This window comes from Lithobates pipiens, unplaced genomic scaffold, assembly GCF_037356315.1.
Source record: "Lithobates pipiens isolate NorthernLeopardFrog02 unplaced genomic scaffold, aLitPip1_a1.2 Scaffold_23, whole genome shotgun sequence".
Lineage (NCBI taxonomy): Eukaryota > Metazoa > Chordata > Amphibia > Anura > Ranidae > Lithobates > Lithobates pipiens.
In genome coordinates, this window is record NW_027507785.1 from 161,283,282 (window position 1) to 161,299,974 (window position 16,693).

Below are 16,693 nucleotides of genomic sequence, written 5' to 3' on the forward strand. Positions count from 1 at the left end.
ATAAAGTCTCAGGTTTGGTAGCGCTAGTCCCCCCTTATTTATGGGTAATTGCAGAGTAGTCATTGCTATCCGTGGGTTTTTAGGAAACCACAGAAATGTGGATATTAAGGAGTCAATCTCTTGAAAAATCACTTTGGGCACATAGACCGGGCTAAAATGTATAATAGTTTGGGAAAAAACACAATTTTAAATAAATTAGCCCTCCCCATCAATGTCAGAGGCAAGTTAACCCAGTTATTAAGTTTAATCTTAAGGGAAGCTATACAAGGGAGAAGATTATCTGAGATATACTTCGCAATTGGTAGCTGGACCATCACTCCTAGATATTTAAACTTTGTGGCAATCTGCAATGGACAATTTTGCGGTAAGTGATCAGGAGAGTCCGAGTCTATTGGGAACACAATGGATTTGGTCCAATTAATTTTCAGCCCGGGAATATGCGCCAAAAGCAGTGATCAACTGCAGCAGCTTGGGGATTGTACTATTGTATGTGTTTTTGATAGTTATACTTTATGTATGTATATTTTCTGATTTTTGTATCTTTGTATACCCTTTGTACAGTTCCATATATTCATTGGTGGCCTATAATCCCCTGAGGAAGCCATTGTTGGCGAAACATGTTGGGAAAACACACCATCTTGTTACCATTGGTAACCTGAAAAATACTATCCTGTAATTAATGATTAATTGGAATCCTTCCAGTGAGATCACCATAAATGGAGATGTATAATGATACATAATGGTTTGATTTTTGATTCAATATTAATCATGTTTAAAATAAACGTCATGTTTTAAATATTCTATTTTTTGTTGCCACCACTTTAATCTCACTTCAAAATGTCTTTCCCTATTTACATATTTATGGGATGAGGTACCTGAAATTACATGTTCACCTAGGTCAGACCAAATACAAAACTGTCTACCTTCATCTTTCTGGCTTGAATAAAAAAAATTTTTTATTATTGTTTATCAAAGAAGTGATTTTCCTCATAATGTCTAAAAAAAGACCCCAGTCGGTTGCTTGATTTTGACCCATGCACAAACTGTTAAATAAACAGAATAAAAATGTTTTTCGTTAATATACAGTAAGGCCTGCAGGTGACCTGGAAGAAAACTAAAGATTTTTAAATGTTCTAATTTTTATTTCACTTTTGAGCCTTAGGGGTTGATATACTAAAGGCAAATAGACTGTGTACTTTGCAAAGTGCAGTTGTGCTTTGCAAGAGCGGTTGCTCCAGAGATTAGTAAATGAGCATAAGCTCTGCTGACTTCCATTATCCAATCAAGTGCAGACAAAAATGCTGTTTTTTTATTTCCCTTGTGATCAGCTTAAAGAGGAGGGCCGTTTAAAAAAAAAAAATATTAAAATAAGCCGACTTACCTGTCCAGGGCGCCTGCGATGTCAGCCGCCCGAGGCCGACCCGTCCCTCGGGTCCCGGCGCCGCCATTCTTTTTAAAGGGAAACAGGCAGTGGAGCCTTGCGGCTTCACTGCCCGTTTCCTACTGCGCATGCGCGAGTCGCGCAGCGCTTTGTGAATGGGACGCGCTGTGTTCTGGGACACACAGTTCCCAGAACACAGCGCGACCCATTACCCAGAAGACAACGTGACGAGGAGAGAAGAGGCAGATTAGGATTATGTGCCTAGCAACAGGCATTTCTGGTAAGTAAAAAAAAAAAAAAATATTTTTCATTTTTTTTTTTTTTGATTTTTTTCTAATTTTTAATGTATTTTTTTTTTCAGGGTGGCCCTCCACTTTAAGTATGGCCACCTCTCACCTGGTTGCTTTAGTAATCTTCCCTCAAGCATGGCTCCACCCAAGCCTCTAATTAGGGAAACTATATTAACCACTTCAGCCCTGGACTATTTGGCTGGTTAAAGACCAGAGGACTTTTTGCAATTTGGCACTGCACTGTTCCAACTGGTAATTGCGCAGTCATGCAATGTTGTACCCAAACGTAATTTGCATCCTTTTTTTTCTCATAAATAGAGCTTTTTTTTATGGTATTTGATTGCCTCTGCGATTTATATTTTTTGCAATATAAACGGAAACAGACCGAAAAAAAATGATATTTTCTACTTTTTGTTCTAAGAAAAATCCAATTTTTTATTTACTTACCGTATATACTCGAGTATAAGCCGAGATTTTCAGCCTCTTTTTTGAGGCTGAAAGTGCCCCCCTCGGCTTATACTCGAGTCATCGCTGTCTGCCTGCTCGATCAGCGTGTCGAGCAGACAGACAGCGGCCATTCTAGGATTCAAACGCCGCGCCTCCGCCTCCGCCTTCGCCTGTGATAGGCGGAACACTGAATTTCCCAGCAGCCTGTGTTCCGCCTATCACGGACATCGTCTCATCCTCGTACTACGGACGAGGATGAGACGATGTCCGTGATAGGCGGAACACAGGCTGCTGGGAAATTCAGTGTTCCGCCTATCGAAGGCGGAGGCGCGGCTTTTGAATCCTAGAATGGCCGACGAAGAGCGGCGATCCTGGCAAGGCACGGCACGGGACGGAGGCAAGGCACGACACGGGATGGAGGCTAGGCACGGCACGGGACGGAGGCAAGGAGGCAAGGCACGGGACGGAGGCTCGGGACACAGGTAGGCTGGACACACACACACACACACACACACACACACACACATGGACACACACACACACACACACAGGGATGGATGGATGGATGGAGACACACACACACAGGGATGGATGGATGGATGGATGGAGACACACACACACAGGGATGGATGGATGGATGGAGACACACACACACAGGGATGGATGGATGGATGGAGACACACACACACAGGGATGGATGGATGGATGGACACACACACACACAGGGATGGATGGATGGATGGACACACACACACACAGGGATGGATGGACGGACACACAGGGATGGACGGACACACAGGGATGGACGGACACACAGGGATGGACGGACACACACACAGGGATGGACAGGCATGTCTCACCCTCGGCTTATACACGAGTCAATAAGTTTGCCAGTTTTTTTGGGGGTAAATTGGGGGCCTCGGCTTATATTCGGGTCGGCCTATACTCGAGTATATACGGTAACTCAATTTTAGTCCAAAATGCATTCAGCCACATGTCTTTGGTAACAAAAAAATGACAATAAGCATATATTTATTGGTTTGCGAAAAAGTTATAGCGTCTACAAACTAGGGTACATTTTCTGGAATTTACACAGCTTTTAGTTTATGGCTGCCTTTCTCATTTCCTGAGGTGCTAAAATGGCAGAGCAGTACAACTCCCCCCCCCCCCACCCAAATAACCCCATTTTGGAAAGTAGACACCCTAAGGAAATTGCTGTTGAGCCTATTGAATATTTTATTTTTTTGTCCTAAGTGATTGAATAATGAAAAAAAATTAAAATTTTTTTACAAAAAGTTGTCACTAAATGATATTTTGCTCACGCATGCCATGGTTATATGTGGAATTGCTCCCCAAAATAAATTTTTCTGTTTCTCCTAAATACGGGGATATCATGTGTTGGACTTTTTGGGAGCCTAGCCGCGTACGGGACCCTGAAAACCAAGTACCGCCTTCAGAATTTCTAAGGACGTAAATTTTTGATTTCACTCCTCACTACCTATCACAGTTTTGAAGGCCATAAAATGCCAAGATGAAAGAAACACCCCCTCCACCCATGACCCCATTTTGGAAAGTAGACACTCCAATCTATTTGCTGAGAGGCAATTTGAGTCCTTAAGTATTTTATATTTTGCCACAAGTTGTGGGAAAATTACACTTTTCTCTTATATTCACCGACCGACACAGCTCCTCTCTTAGACAATTGGGTTGTATACCTTTTCCCTTTAGGAGACACTAGGCAAAGTTGTAACACAACACTCAGAACTTTCAGTTCCATGCAGGGGCCGGTCCCCTAGGCATCAACCCTCCACCCTGCCTTGCAGTAATCAGTTTTATTTTGCCTAGTGAAGGAGACAGACCTAGGAATCCTGCATGCCCATAGGTCTGTGTTTTTTTTTTTTTTATGCAGAAGCTTCGCTTTTTGCGCAAGATGAGTGATCCTGTGATCTTCTATCAACAGCCGGCTGGGTGACAGCCTGGTTCACTTATCCTTGTAGTATCCCCAGTCCGGCCATCGAGCGTGTGCAGGTCACAGCTACGGCTCGGCAGGCAACAACATACCTCAGCTCCAGAGGTGGTTGGTGAGCTTTTATGCTCCAGGGCATACATATGATGGGGCTACTGATGTCTGTGTCACAGTATGCCGAGGCCAGTAGCTACCCTGTACTGATCAGGAGTAGATTTACAATGGAATGTCTCCCAGCTCTTCTGGATTGGTAAGTACAGCTTTCCCTGTTCTGATGGGGCTGGGCAGCTGGGCATTCCCTGGGAGGTCGATTCGGGGGCCCCCTCACCTATCTATCTTCTCTCCCCTGTCCCTATCTTCCCTCCCTCCCCCTTTGGGGGGGAATGCTGCATGTGGCTGCTGAGCGGTGTGTGTGCCTATATAGGGCTCTCTGTGGGCTCTCGCCTGACAAAGGGGGGCTGGCTGAATGGCGGTGGTCCTTGGAACTGTATGGTATGCCCCTGGAAGGTGCCTGTGAGGGTCTGCTGGGAATGGTGCAGCGCTGTGGCTTTGCAGGTTTTTTTTTTATATCTACCTCATGGCGATGTTTAGTGGCCATTTTAGGAGTGGGCAGAGCAGGCTGACTGACTGGGCTTCAGCGGCCATTTTCTATGTGATTCCTATTCAAGGCACTGGTGGCCATTTTCTGGAAGCCTGAACATATTTCAGTGTTCCCTGACAGCAGCATGGCTCATGTGCTCTCACAGCCTTTTTTCCCTGTGTTTCCCGTCTGTGTACTGGACAGTGAGCGGCCAATTTATGGAAGCATGAGCATTTTTTCTGATAATTTTAGCGATCATTCCAGCGGTTATCACCAACTCAGTTTTTGGTTTCCTCTGCACCTGGGCGCACTCAGGGACTACAGGCACCACTTGTGGACAGTACAGAACTCCCCAGGGTGGTGAGTCTGGCAGGAATGAGCCCCTCAGTCAGCGGCAGCAGGGAGGGTGGGACTGTCACTGTCCCCTTCGGGTGGCAGACAGGATAGGGTCAGTGTGGCTCAGAAACTAGTGATTCTTCCCCCAAAGTCCAGGCAATGGCAACCGGGTCACCTGACGACTGCGGTCCTCAACTCGTTCATTGCTAGATGGAGGCAGTCCGTGGGAATTTGGGTGCAATAAGGTGGCCCCTGTTCCACCCCCATCCTCTGGGGAGAGCTCTGGCACAGATTTGGGGTCTGCTGAGGCTGGTGACCTCTGCTCTGTCTTGTCAGATGACGCTGACCAGGACCGTTCGGACAGTGAGGATGAGTCCCCGTCCGGGTCCATGTACGACAAATCGCTTGTTGGAGCACTTATCACAGCTGTGCGTGGTACCCTGAAGATTCAGGAGCCAGCAGGTCCCCCTGCTTTTGGGTCCCGCAAGCCAGCATGTTAACCTATGGTGTTCCCGTATCTGACTTATTTGTAAGTTCACTTACAGGGAGTGGAGTCGCACGCAACGGACCTTTTTGGTTCCCAGACACATGACGGTGCGTTTACCCTTTTGAGGAAAGCCTTCTCACAAGTGGTCGGCTCCTCCGGTCATGGACCTCCAGTATCCAGGTTAAATAAGTAACCATGATCCCGGTAGTGGGAACTCCTGCATTTAAGGATCCTGCGGACAGGAAGGACGAGGCAGTGGCTCGTTCCTTGTTTACGGTTGTGGGGTCCGCTGTGCGACCAGTACTTGTGTCACAGACACTGACTGAGCGGGCAAAACTTTTGCACCACAAGTTGGGAGAGCAACAGGCTTCTCCTGTCTGCGCAAAATTAGCAGACCAACTAGTGCAAGGCCTTAAGTACGTTGTGACGTGGCCCTGGATACCCTCCCTCTGTATCTAGGGCTTCAGTGTCAGCTGTGGTGCTGAGGCGCCTGATTTGGCTAATATGCTGGTCTGTTGTTAAAAAAGCCCCGACGGATCTTCCCCTCCTTGGCGACCGGCTCTTTGGATGGCATTAGTAAAAATGCCACCGGTGGTAGAGTACACTACTCCCACAGGCCAGGAAGGCTAAGGAGCCACGACGTAGGCAAGGGCCCCTTTTTTCGTTTACTAACAGCTTTTCAGTCTGCCTGGAGCTTCGGTATAACGTCCCCAGCCCGACAGGACGACCACGAACAGACAAAAATGTCCCTGGAACTGCAAGCCTAACAAGCCTGCGAGTATAAGTGCTACCGCATGAAGGTTTGTCCCCACCCATGTCTCCGGTGGGGGGTTGCCTTCAGGAGTTTTCAGCCCGTTGGTCCCCTCGGTTTTTGACCAATGGACCTGCGATCTGATTTCCTTAGTCTACATGATAGAGTTTCTCTCTTGCTCGCCAAACAGATTCTTCCTCTCCAGCATACCCGTATCCCCGAGTCGCCTGGAGGCCCTCTTGGGGGCAGTAAGGGACCTGCTGATTCGCAGGGTGGTTGGACCGGTTCAGGAATCGGAACGTTTCCAGGGATTCTACTCAAATATGCTTGTAGTTCCCAAGAAGGAAGGGGTACGTCCAATCTTAGACCTAAAAGCCCGCTATCACTTTGTTTAAAGTGCAGAGGTTCAGAATGGAATCAGTTCACCCAGTAGTTGCTGCACTCCATCAAGGGTACTCCCTGGTGCCCTTGGACTTACAGGATGCGTACCCATATGCCTGTGACAGCAGAAATTTCTGCGATTTGCAGTCAGGGAAGCCCACTACCAGTTTGTGGCTCTCCCTTTTGGTCTGGCATTAGCCCCCCGAGTCTTTACCAAGGTTTTGGCTCTGGTTTTGGAGTTGCTACGGCAACGTGGGGTCACGATCATGCGATATCTAGACGATCTCCTCCTGAGAGCATCTTCCACCTCAGAATTAGAGGAGGATGTGGTGATCACCATGGAGACTCTGCGAGAATTTGGATGGCGGTTGAACCTAAAAAAGTCAATGATTGTACCGACTCAGCGTTTGGAGTACCTAGGCTTGCTGCTAGACTCAATGGAAGTGAGAGTTTTTCTCCCTTCAGACAAGCTGCAGACTCTTAGATCCATGGTAAAACTGCAGATGAATGGCAGGTAGTCGCCGCTTTTGCTTTTGCATGCGAGTCCTGGAGCTCATGGTGGTCTCCTTTTGGGGGCTGTACCGTTTGCCCAGTTCTACACCAGAATCCTGCAGAAGGAGATCTTGTCAAAATGGGACAGATCTCCGTTGTCCCTGGATCATCAGATTCAGGTGTGCCAGTCAGAGAATAACTGATCTGGTGGCTGAGGTCCCTGGTGATTCAGGCCGGAAAGTCGTTCCTACTTCTAAAGTGGACAGTGATCACACTTGACGCCAGCCTTTTTGGCTAGGGTGGAGTAATGGGGGTTCAGTCGGCTCAGGGCCTCTGGTCGACGGAAGAATCCAAGTTGCCGATAGATCTGCTCGAACTGAGAGCGATCAGGCTGTGCCTCTCCACATGGTCAATGAGACTACAAGGACGTCCGATCAGGATCCAGTCAGACAACGCCACTGCAGTGGCATACTTCAATCACCAAGGGGGGGCGAGTAGCTCAGCCGCGGCATGGGAGGTCGCTCACATACTTCGGTGGGCAGAGTGACATTGGTTTTGTTGGCCATTTACATTCCCGGAATGGAGAACTGGCAGGCGGACTGTCTGAGTCGCCAGATGCTGGACCCAGGAGAATGGGCGTTGCATCCGGAGATATTCAAGTTACTGTGCCTGAGGTGGGGCACACCAGATGTGGACCTTCTGGCCCCCCGTCTCAATCGTAAAGGGTGCCAAGATTTGTGTCCAGGATAAGAGCTCTGTGGGCACTGATGGCTCCGCAGGATCAGTACCAGCTGATCTATGCCTTTCCTCCACTGAAGCTGTTGCCACATCTGGTTCGCAGAGTGGAAGCTGAGGGGATTCCAGTAATACTGGTGATCCCAGATTGGACTCGGCGTCCCTGGTACGCAGACCTGGTGCATCTGGTGGTAGACGCTCTTTGGCGACTGCCATTACGGAGGATCTTCTGTCTCAAGGTCTGATTCTCCATCCTGCTTTGCCATAGCCGGCTTTAACGGCATGGCTATTGAGAGCCAGGTGTTGAGGAACCGGGGTCTGTCGGACTCAGTGATCCCAACTATGTTGAGAGCATGGAAATTCTTCTTCTCGGAAGATATATCATCGTTCCTGGATGGCCTACATCTCCATGTGTGCGGAGAAAGTTTGGCATCCGCGCTCTTTTTTTCCATATCCAGGATCCTGCTGTTTTTTCAGCAAGGAGCAGACCAGAAAATGGCGTTAAGCACTATTAAGGGACAAAAATTTCAGTTTTGTCTGTCTTTTTTTCAGTGACCCCTGGCGTCTTACTCATAGTGAGTACCTTTGTTCAGGGGGTTCGTCATGTAGTCCCTCCGGTGCGTCCACTGTTACTCCCATGGGATTTGAACCTGGTGTTATCGGCGCTTCAACACCCGCTGCTTGAAAATATCAGGGAGTTTCCCCTGTTGACTCTTTCCCAGAAAGTGGTCTTTCTAGTGGCCATCACCTCAGCCAGGAGGGTTTCGGAACTGGCGGCCTTGTCTTGCAAGTCACCTTATCTGGTTATCCATAAGGATAAGGTGGTGTTGCGTTCACAACCGTCCTTTCTACCAAAGGTGGCCTTGGATTTTCACATTAATTAGGACATTGTGTTACCATCTCTCTGTCCTAGGCCGAAACGCCCTAAGGAGGTGGACCTTCACTCTCTGGACATCTTCAGACTCTGAAACTGTATTTGTCTACCACTGCTCCCTTTTGGAAGTCAGACTCGATGTTTGTTTGTCTCTGTAGCTGGTCCCAAGAAAGGCATGGCGGTCACATCAGCCACCATTTCCAGGTGGATCAGACAGATTGTAGTACAAGCCTACGCCTTAAAGGGGCAGGTGCCCCTCTTTCCGGGTATGGCCCATTCCACAAGGGCAATTGGAACATCTTGGGCCTTCCGACACCAAGCGTCTGTAGCTCAGGTGTGTAAGACGGCGACCTGGTCGTCTGTCCACACGTTTACCAAGTTCTATAAGGTAGACGTCATTGCATCGGCTGATGCCTGTTTGGGCGCAAAGTTTTTGCAGGCGGCTGTATAGTTGCAATTCAATATGCAATATTTTTTCTTTTTTTCTGTTTTTTCGATAAAAACACAGTACCTTTTTAAAATGCATTGTTGCATTACTTCTGCGTTTTTTGTTTTGTTTTTCGTGCAGTTGCGGGTAGTCACTCCTGTTGAGGGTACCCCCTGATTTTGTGGTGGAGGTTTCCATGCACTATAGTTTTGTGTGTACAGTTTTACTAGTTCCCACTTGCCATGGTGGATGAGGTTTATATGCTGTTTTTCCCACCCCTCGTTTGGCACTGCTTGGGGACGTCCCAATGGTCTAAGAGAGGAGCTGTGTCAGTCGGTGAATATAAGAGAAAATAGGATTTTTTGTACTCACCGTAAAATCCTTTTCTCTGTAATTCCCCGACCGACACAGCACCCGCCTCTCCTTTGATCTTTACGTTATACTGCTTGTTGACATACTGACTACTGAAAGGCAGGGTGGAGGGTTGATACCTAGGGGACCGCCCCCTGGGCGGAACTGAAAGTTCTGAGTGTTGTGTTACAACTTTGCCTAGTGTTTCCTAAAGGGAAAGGTATATAACCCAATGGTCTAAGAGAGGAGCTGTGTCGGTCGGTGAATTACAGAGAAAAATTGGATTTTTATATACAGCTTACCTAAAATCCTTTTCTTGAGAGTACATCACGGGACACAGAAGCTTCATTACATAGTGGGTTATATAGGCACCTCTGGTGATTGGACACTGGTTAACCCCAATTAAGGAGAATTCCTCCCCTATATAACCCCTCCCATATGGGAGGCACCTCAGTTTTGTAGCAAAGCAATAAGAAACCATGTAAAACCCAAGAGGGGCGGGAGCCCTGTGTCCCATAATGTACTCTCAAGAAAAGGATTTTACAGGTAAAATCCCATTTTCTTGATCATACATCACGGGACACAGGAGCTTCATTACATAGTGGGATGTCCCAAAGCAATGCTCAGATTGAGGGGAGGGAGACACAGATCATAATTATAGACCGCCAGGGACCGGAGGACCTAAACTGCAGCCTGCAGTACACTGCGCCCGAAGGCGATATCCTCTTGCCCTCTGACATCCACCTAATAGAATCTGGTGAATGTGTGGACTGATGACCAAGTTGCAGCCTTACAGATCTGAGCCAGGGAGGCCTGGTGATGCACTGCCCAAGAAGCACTTACAGCCCTAGTTGAGTGCGCTTTCACTTGAAAAGGAGGAATCTTCCCCTTTACACTATAGGCCTGAGAAATAACCTGTCTAATCCACCTTGAGAGAGTGGATTTTGACGCTGCCTGGCCCTTCCTAGGGCCTTCCGGCAAAATAAACAAGCAATCAGTTTTCCTTATCTGAGCAGTTGCTTGAAGATATATACTGATTGCTCTAACCACATCCAAAGTGTGCAAAGATTCTTCTTCTGCGGACTGTGGGTCCGGAAAAAAGGATGGTAGGATTACGTCTTGATTCAAATGGAATCCCGAAACCACCTTAGGTAGAAAGGACCTGTTGGGACGCATGACCACCCGGTCCTTATGAATAATTAGATACAGCTCCTTGCTGGAAAGAGCTGCTAGCTCTGATACTCTTCTAGCCGTAGATATGGCTACCAAGAAGACCAATTTGACTGGCGGTCTTATCCGCATGGCCCCCTGGATGAAAGCCCGCACCAGGGAATGTGATGCAAGTGGCTTCTGAAAAAACACTGACAGGGCCGAAATCTGCACCTTGATAGTGCTTATGGCCAAATTCATTTCTAGGCCTGACTGGAGAAAGGCCAAGATCCTGCTAATGACATACTTTCTAGGATGCCATTTCCTGAGTTCACACCAGGAAACATATGCCCTTCAGATTTTGTAATAAAAAAGCCTGGAGGCCGGCTTTCTGGCATTGACCAGAGTAGAAAGGACTGGCCTCGAAAAGCCACGGTCTCTCAGAATGTGGGTCTCGGCAGCCAAACCGTCAAATTCAGACTGCGTAAAGCAGGATGGTAAATTGGATCCTGTGAGAGCAGATCTGGCCGGAGAGGGAGGATCCATGGCCTGCCTACTGCCAACTTCATGATCTCTGCGTACCCCGATCGCCTGGGCCACCAAAAGGACCGATTCTGTCTCCCTCTTGACTCTTCCCAGGAACCGCGACAGAAGCGGGCTTGGGGGGGAAGGCATAGATCAGATTGTACTGATCCCAGGGAACTGTCAGAACATCTGACCCCTGAGCAAGTGTATCTCTTGTCCTTACCACAAAATTGTCCAGTTTCCTGTTGAACCTGGATGCAAACAGATCTACGTCTGGAGTACCCTACCTGTGACATATGTTCCGAAACACATCGGGTGCAGAGCCCATTCTCCTGGGCACAACTGCTGGCGCCTCAGAAAATCCGCCTGCCAATTTTCCACTCCTGGAATGAAGACTGCAGAAAGACACGGAACATGCTTTTCTGCCCAGACAAGTATGCGATTCACCTCTTTTTGGGCCACCAGACTCCTGGTACTGCCCTGGTGATTGATATAAGCCACTGCTGTGGCATTGTCAGACTGAACCCGAACAGGGAGACCTCGTAGTCTGTAAGACCACTTTATGAGAGCCATATAAACTGCCCGGATCTCCAGGACATTTATGGGCAATAGCTTCTCAATCGCAGACCATTTCTCCTGCGAGCACGTCTCCTCCAACGCTGCTCCCCAGCCTGTCAGGCTGGCATCTGTCGTGATAATCTTCCATGGAAGAGGAAGAAAAGTTTTGCCCTTCAGCAAATTCTTGGTTTGTAACCACCAGATGAGACTCCTGCGTGTCCCTGGGGATAGACGCATAGGAAGATCCAAGGATTGGGGCTTCCTGTTCCAAGCCGCAAGGATGCATCTTTGCAGAGGCCTTGAGTGGAACTGGGCGAATGGGACGGCCTCGAAGGAGGTGACCATTTTCCCTAACAGCCTCATGCACAATCGAATGGGGGAAGATCTCCTGCCCAGAATTAGGCGCACCACATCCCCAATGGCCAAGGCCTTTGGCCTTGGAAGAAACACCTTGCCCTGAGCGGTGTCGATGATCATACCCAGGTATTCCAACCTGGTGGCAGGCTGTAGGGACGACTTTTCTAGGTTTATGATCCAACCTAGGAGTTCCAGGTGTTCTAGCGTTCTGGTGATGCTGTGGTTCAGGAACGCTACTGTTTTCTCCATGAGAAGCAAATTGTCTAGATAAGCCATGACGGCTATACCCTGAGCTCTTAGGTTTGCCAAGAGAGGGACCAGAATCTTTGTGAAGACTGGAAGGGCCGTAGCAAGCCCGAACGGCAAGGCCACAAATTGAAAATGGCGCCGCTCTACCGCGAACCTTAGAAATTTTTGGTGTGCGGGAAAAATTGGCACATGGAGATATGCATCCTTGATATCTATTGATGCCATAAACTCTCCCCCTTGCAGGGAGGAGACCACAGTGCGGATTGACTGCATTCGGAAGGACCGGATGCGTAAAAACCAGTTCAGATCTAGGATAGGTCTGACACTTCCATTTGGCTTCGGAACAGTGAAGAGATTTGAGTAAAACCCTGAACCCTGTTCTTTTGGGTCCACTTCTACTATCACCCCCTGGGATAGTAAGTGATCTAAGGCCAGAAATAGCGGTTTTTGCTTTACTGGATCCCTGGGGATCCTTGACCTTAGAAAGCGAGAAGGTGGAATCTCCTGAAACTCTAGCCTGTAGCCCAGAGATACCGAAGAGATCACCCACTTGTCCCGGATCTCTTCCTGCCAGGCTCCTGCAAACTGCAGGAGCCTTCCCCCCCCCACTCGGCCGAGCGGGGGCGCCCCTTCACAAGGAAGCTTTTGGGCTCTGCTTGGCAGGCTTTCGCCCCCAAGTCTTTTTCTGCCCCTGGGTCTGGCCCTGAGCCTTTCCTGTAGAGGAGGGTTGAGAAGGCCATCGCCACTACTTAGAGCTTGATGCTCCGGGAGAGAGAGCACGCCTGAATGAAGGACGCTTGCTCCTTTTGACTGGAAGGAGAGTAGATTTACCCCCTGAAATTTTTTGGACGAATTTGTCTAATTCTTCTCCAAACAAACGTTCCCCTTTAAACGGGAACCCAATCAAATGCTTCTTGACTCAGCTGCCCAATTCTTTAGCCATAGGGCCCTTCGCATGTGTACCAACATGAGGGACAAACGTGATGCTTGTTGGACAGAATCCAAAATCGCATCAATCATGAAACACAGAATATGAGGTATTTCTGTATAATTCTCTACTTCCTCACTGGGAAGGAGGCCAAGCATCTGCTTAACCTGTTCCTTGAGGAACTGGCACAACCCCACGGCTGCGACTGTAGGTTGCACTACAGCGCTAGTCATGGAAAAGGAGGCTTTTAATAAGGTTTCCAGCTTCTTATCAGTTAGATCTTTAAATACCTGCGCATTATCCAAGGGACAAGTCAGGTTTTTATTCACGCGAGAAACAGCCGCATCAACAGATGGGACCCCCCACTTCTTGGTGAAACTCTCCTCCAGAGGATAATGCATAGAAAACCTTTTAGGAGGAGCAAACAGTTTATCAGGATGTCCCCAATCCTCATACAACAATTCATCCATTAAGGGATGAATTGGAAAGGAATAGGCAGTCTGTGGGGCTTTCCTGACTCCCAGGGAAGAAACAGAGGACGTAGCGACTTCAGCAGCAGGCATTCTGAATGTGGTACGCACCAATTCAGTATAATACTGCACCTGTTTTCTGAGCGCCTGGGAGGAGGGGACTCTCTCCTCTTCCTCTGATTCATCCGACTGCTCATGATCCCTGTCCCAAGACAGGGATCTCTCCTCATTTTCAGAATCATCTGAGAGAGGAATTTCAGCAGAGGGAGGGGATCTACCCCTTTTCCTGCTATCTTTCAGGGAAGCAGAAATAAAATTCATTATTCTCCCTTCAAAACCCTCCAATGTAGCCCTAAGGGAGTCCTCAGTGACATAAACCGGGGCTGGGACATTAGGAGAGGCTGCAAAACCTGACAGGGGCACTGACTCGTCTTGAGAGGCTGGCTCCAGTCTTGCAGGGGGAGATGGTAACTTACAGGCACTTTTAGAGCCCCTGGACCTAGGCGGTGATTTACCAGTGCCTTTGCTACCTCCCCCTGAGACCCTCTTACGAGGAGACATAGTCCTAAGCTACAAAGCAGAAATACTAGTACAAGTACAATCACTGTTGTGCTTAAATAAATATATATGCTTAAACTGCACAACCTGATGCTGAGTAGGTGTCTAAGGTTTGCCTGGATCAAATCCCCTCGGATGCTTACTGCCCACAGCTCCTGTGTCTCCACTTACAGCCCCCTGATGCTCTGGGCTTTTTAAATCTGCAGCCTGGCACCTGCGCAGTACAGCGCCGTGCACACTGACTTGCACGGCTCACAACCACACTCCCCCCCTCCTCCATTAGGCCGGGAACGCCACGGTGAGTACAAAATCTTTTTTTCTTTTTTTTTTTTTGCACAAAGTTGTCACTAAATTATATATTGCTCAAACATGCCATGCCCATATGTGGAATTACACCCCAAAATGCATTTTGCTGCTTCTCCCGAGAATGGGGATACCACATGTGTGGGACTTTTCGGGAGCCTAGATGCGTACGGGGCCCCTAAAATCCAAGCACCGCCTTCAGGATTTCCAAGGACGTACATTTTTTGATTTCACTCCTCACTACCTATCACAGTTTCGAAGGCCATAAAATGCCAATATGGCACAAAACCCCCCCAAATTACCATTTTGGAAAGTAGACACCCGAAGTTATTTGCCGAGAGGCATGGTAAGTATTTTGCAAGCCACTGGAGAAAGCCATAGCGATTAGATCGCACGGTGTCACATGCTCCAATCTGTTGATCAAACAAGTGACTAAAAAGTGGCATGCTCGTGTAATAATTGTCCATATCCAAATGGTACCCCTTTCCAAATAAGGGTAACACCAACTCCCACACAATCTTGCCAGTGCTTCCTATGTAGTCAGGGCAGTTTGTCGGCTCTATGTGACTATCTTTTCCCTCGTAAACCATAAAACTGCATGTATAGCCTGTGGCCCTGTCACGGAGCTTATACATCTTGACCCCATATCTGGCATGCTTGCTGGGAAGGTACTGTTTGAATGACAAGTGGCCAGAAAACTTAATCAGGGACTCATCAACGCAGACAACTTGATGGGAAATAAAGAAGTCTGCAAAACGTTGGTTGAAGTGGTTTACGAGGGGCCGAATTTTATAGAGCCGATCGTATCCAGGGTCTCCATGAGGACGACAGAGTTCATTGTCGTTGAAGTGCATGAACCGCAAGATCTGCTCATATCGTGCCCTGGACATGGAAGCAGAGAACACAGGCATATGGTGAATTGGGTCAGTGGACCTATATGACCGCAACTCACTCTTTTTGGTTATGCCCATAAAGGAGGGAAAGGCCCAGAAAGGTCTTAAATTCGGAAAACCGTAATTGGTTTCCAATGGCAAGGGAGGGTTGGGGAATAGTGGCGATGTGTTGACCAGCATACGAATTGCTTTGGTCCACAATAGATCTATAAAGATCTTCAGTGAAAAACAGCTAATAAAAATCAAGTGACATAAAATCAACCGTTTCCACCTGAATGCCAGGTTGGCCAGTGAATGGGGGAAGTACGGGTGCTGTAGAAGTGGTGGGTTCCCAATTAGGAGTGGCGAATCCAGCAGGAAGGGCACTATGGGCTCAATGGGCCTGTCTTTGTCATCTTGGTGGCAGCAGGACACTACTTGTGCTTGCCACCTCACCAGCTTGAACTGCACTTATGGGACTCTCCATGTCACCAACTGTTACTGCAGTGCTGTATGTACGACCAGGGTGTACTAGACCGCTGGTGCTTGCCAGTTCACTAGAAGGAATAGCGGCGCTAGTACTTCTCTACTTCATACAAGAGTCGTGCAGTTCTTGCACCTCAACAGCAGAAGAAGAAGATTGGGGTCTGATACGCCTGACCTTGGCAGGGATCACAACTTCGTCGTCAGAGCTATCTGTCATGGAGCCGCTGTCGTCTACAGGATCGTATTCTGAGCCTGAATCTGACAGATGAGTGACTTCCTCTTCACTATCTGTCATACTCAGAAACGTGTAGGCCTCTTCACTAGTGTACCTTCGATTTGCCATTTTGGGCTCTAAATTTAATGGTACACTAGTGAGACTCACATGTAAAAAAGCTCCTAGGCTGTCAGCGACTGTATCAAAACGCTACCAAAAAAACTTAGCGATCGCAGGGATCAGGCCCGACTCTGCAAATGCTGCAGTTATGTGTTTAGTGTTTTGTAAGTGACAGTGATCGATCAATACTGCACTTGGGCGGGCTGGGCTGGGTGGAGGGGCAAAACACAGGTGCTAGCAGGTATCTGGGCTGAGCTCGCTAACACTGCGTTTTTGAGAACCCTAAACTGCTGGAGACGCTAGTATATATCTGATCAGATATCGATCCGTTCAGATACTATACCACTAAGGGAGGTGTATGCTTCATGTGTGGGTGTTAGCGGTACTGGCACTGACCTGACGTTGC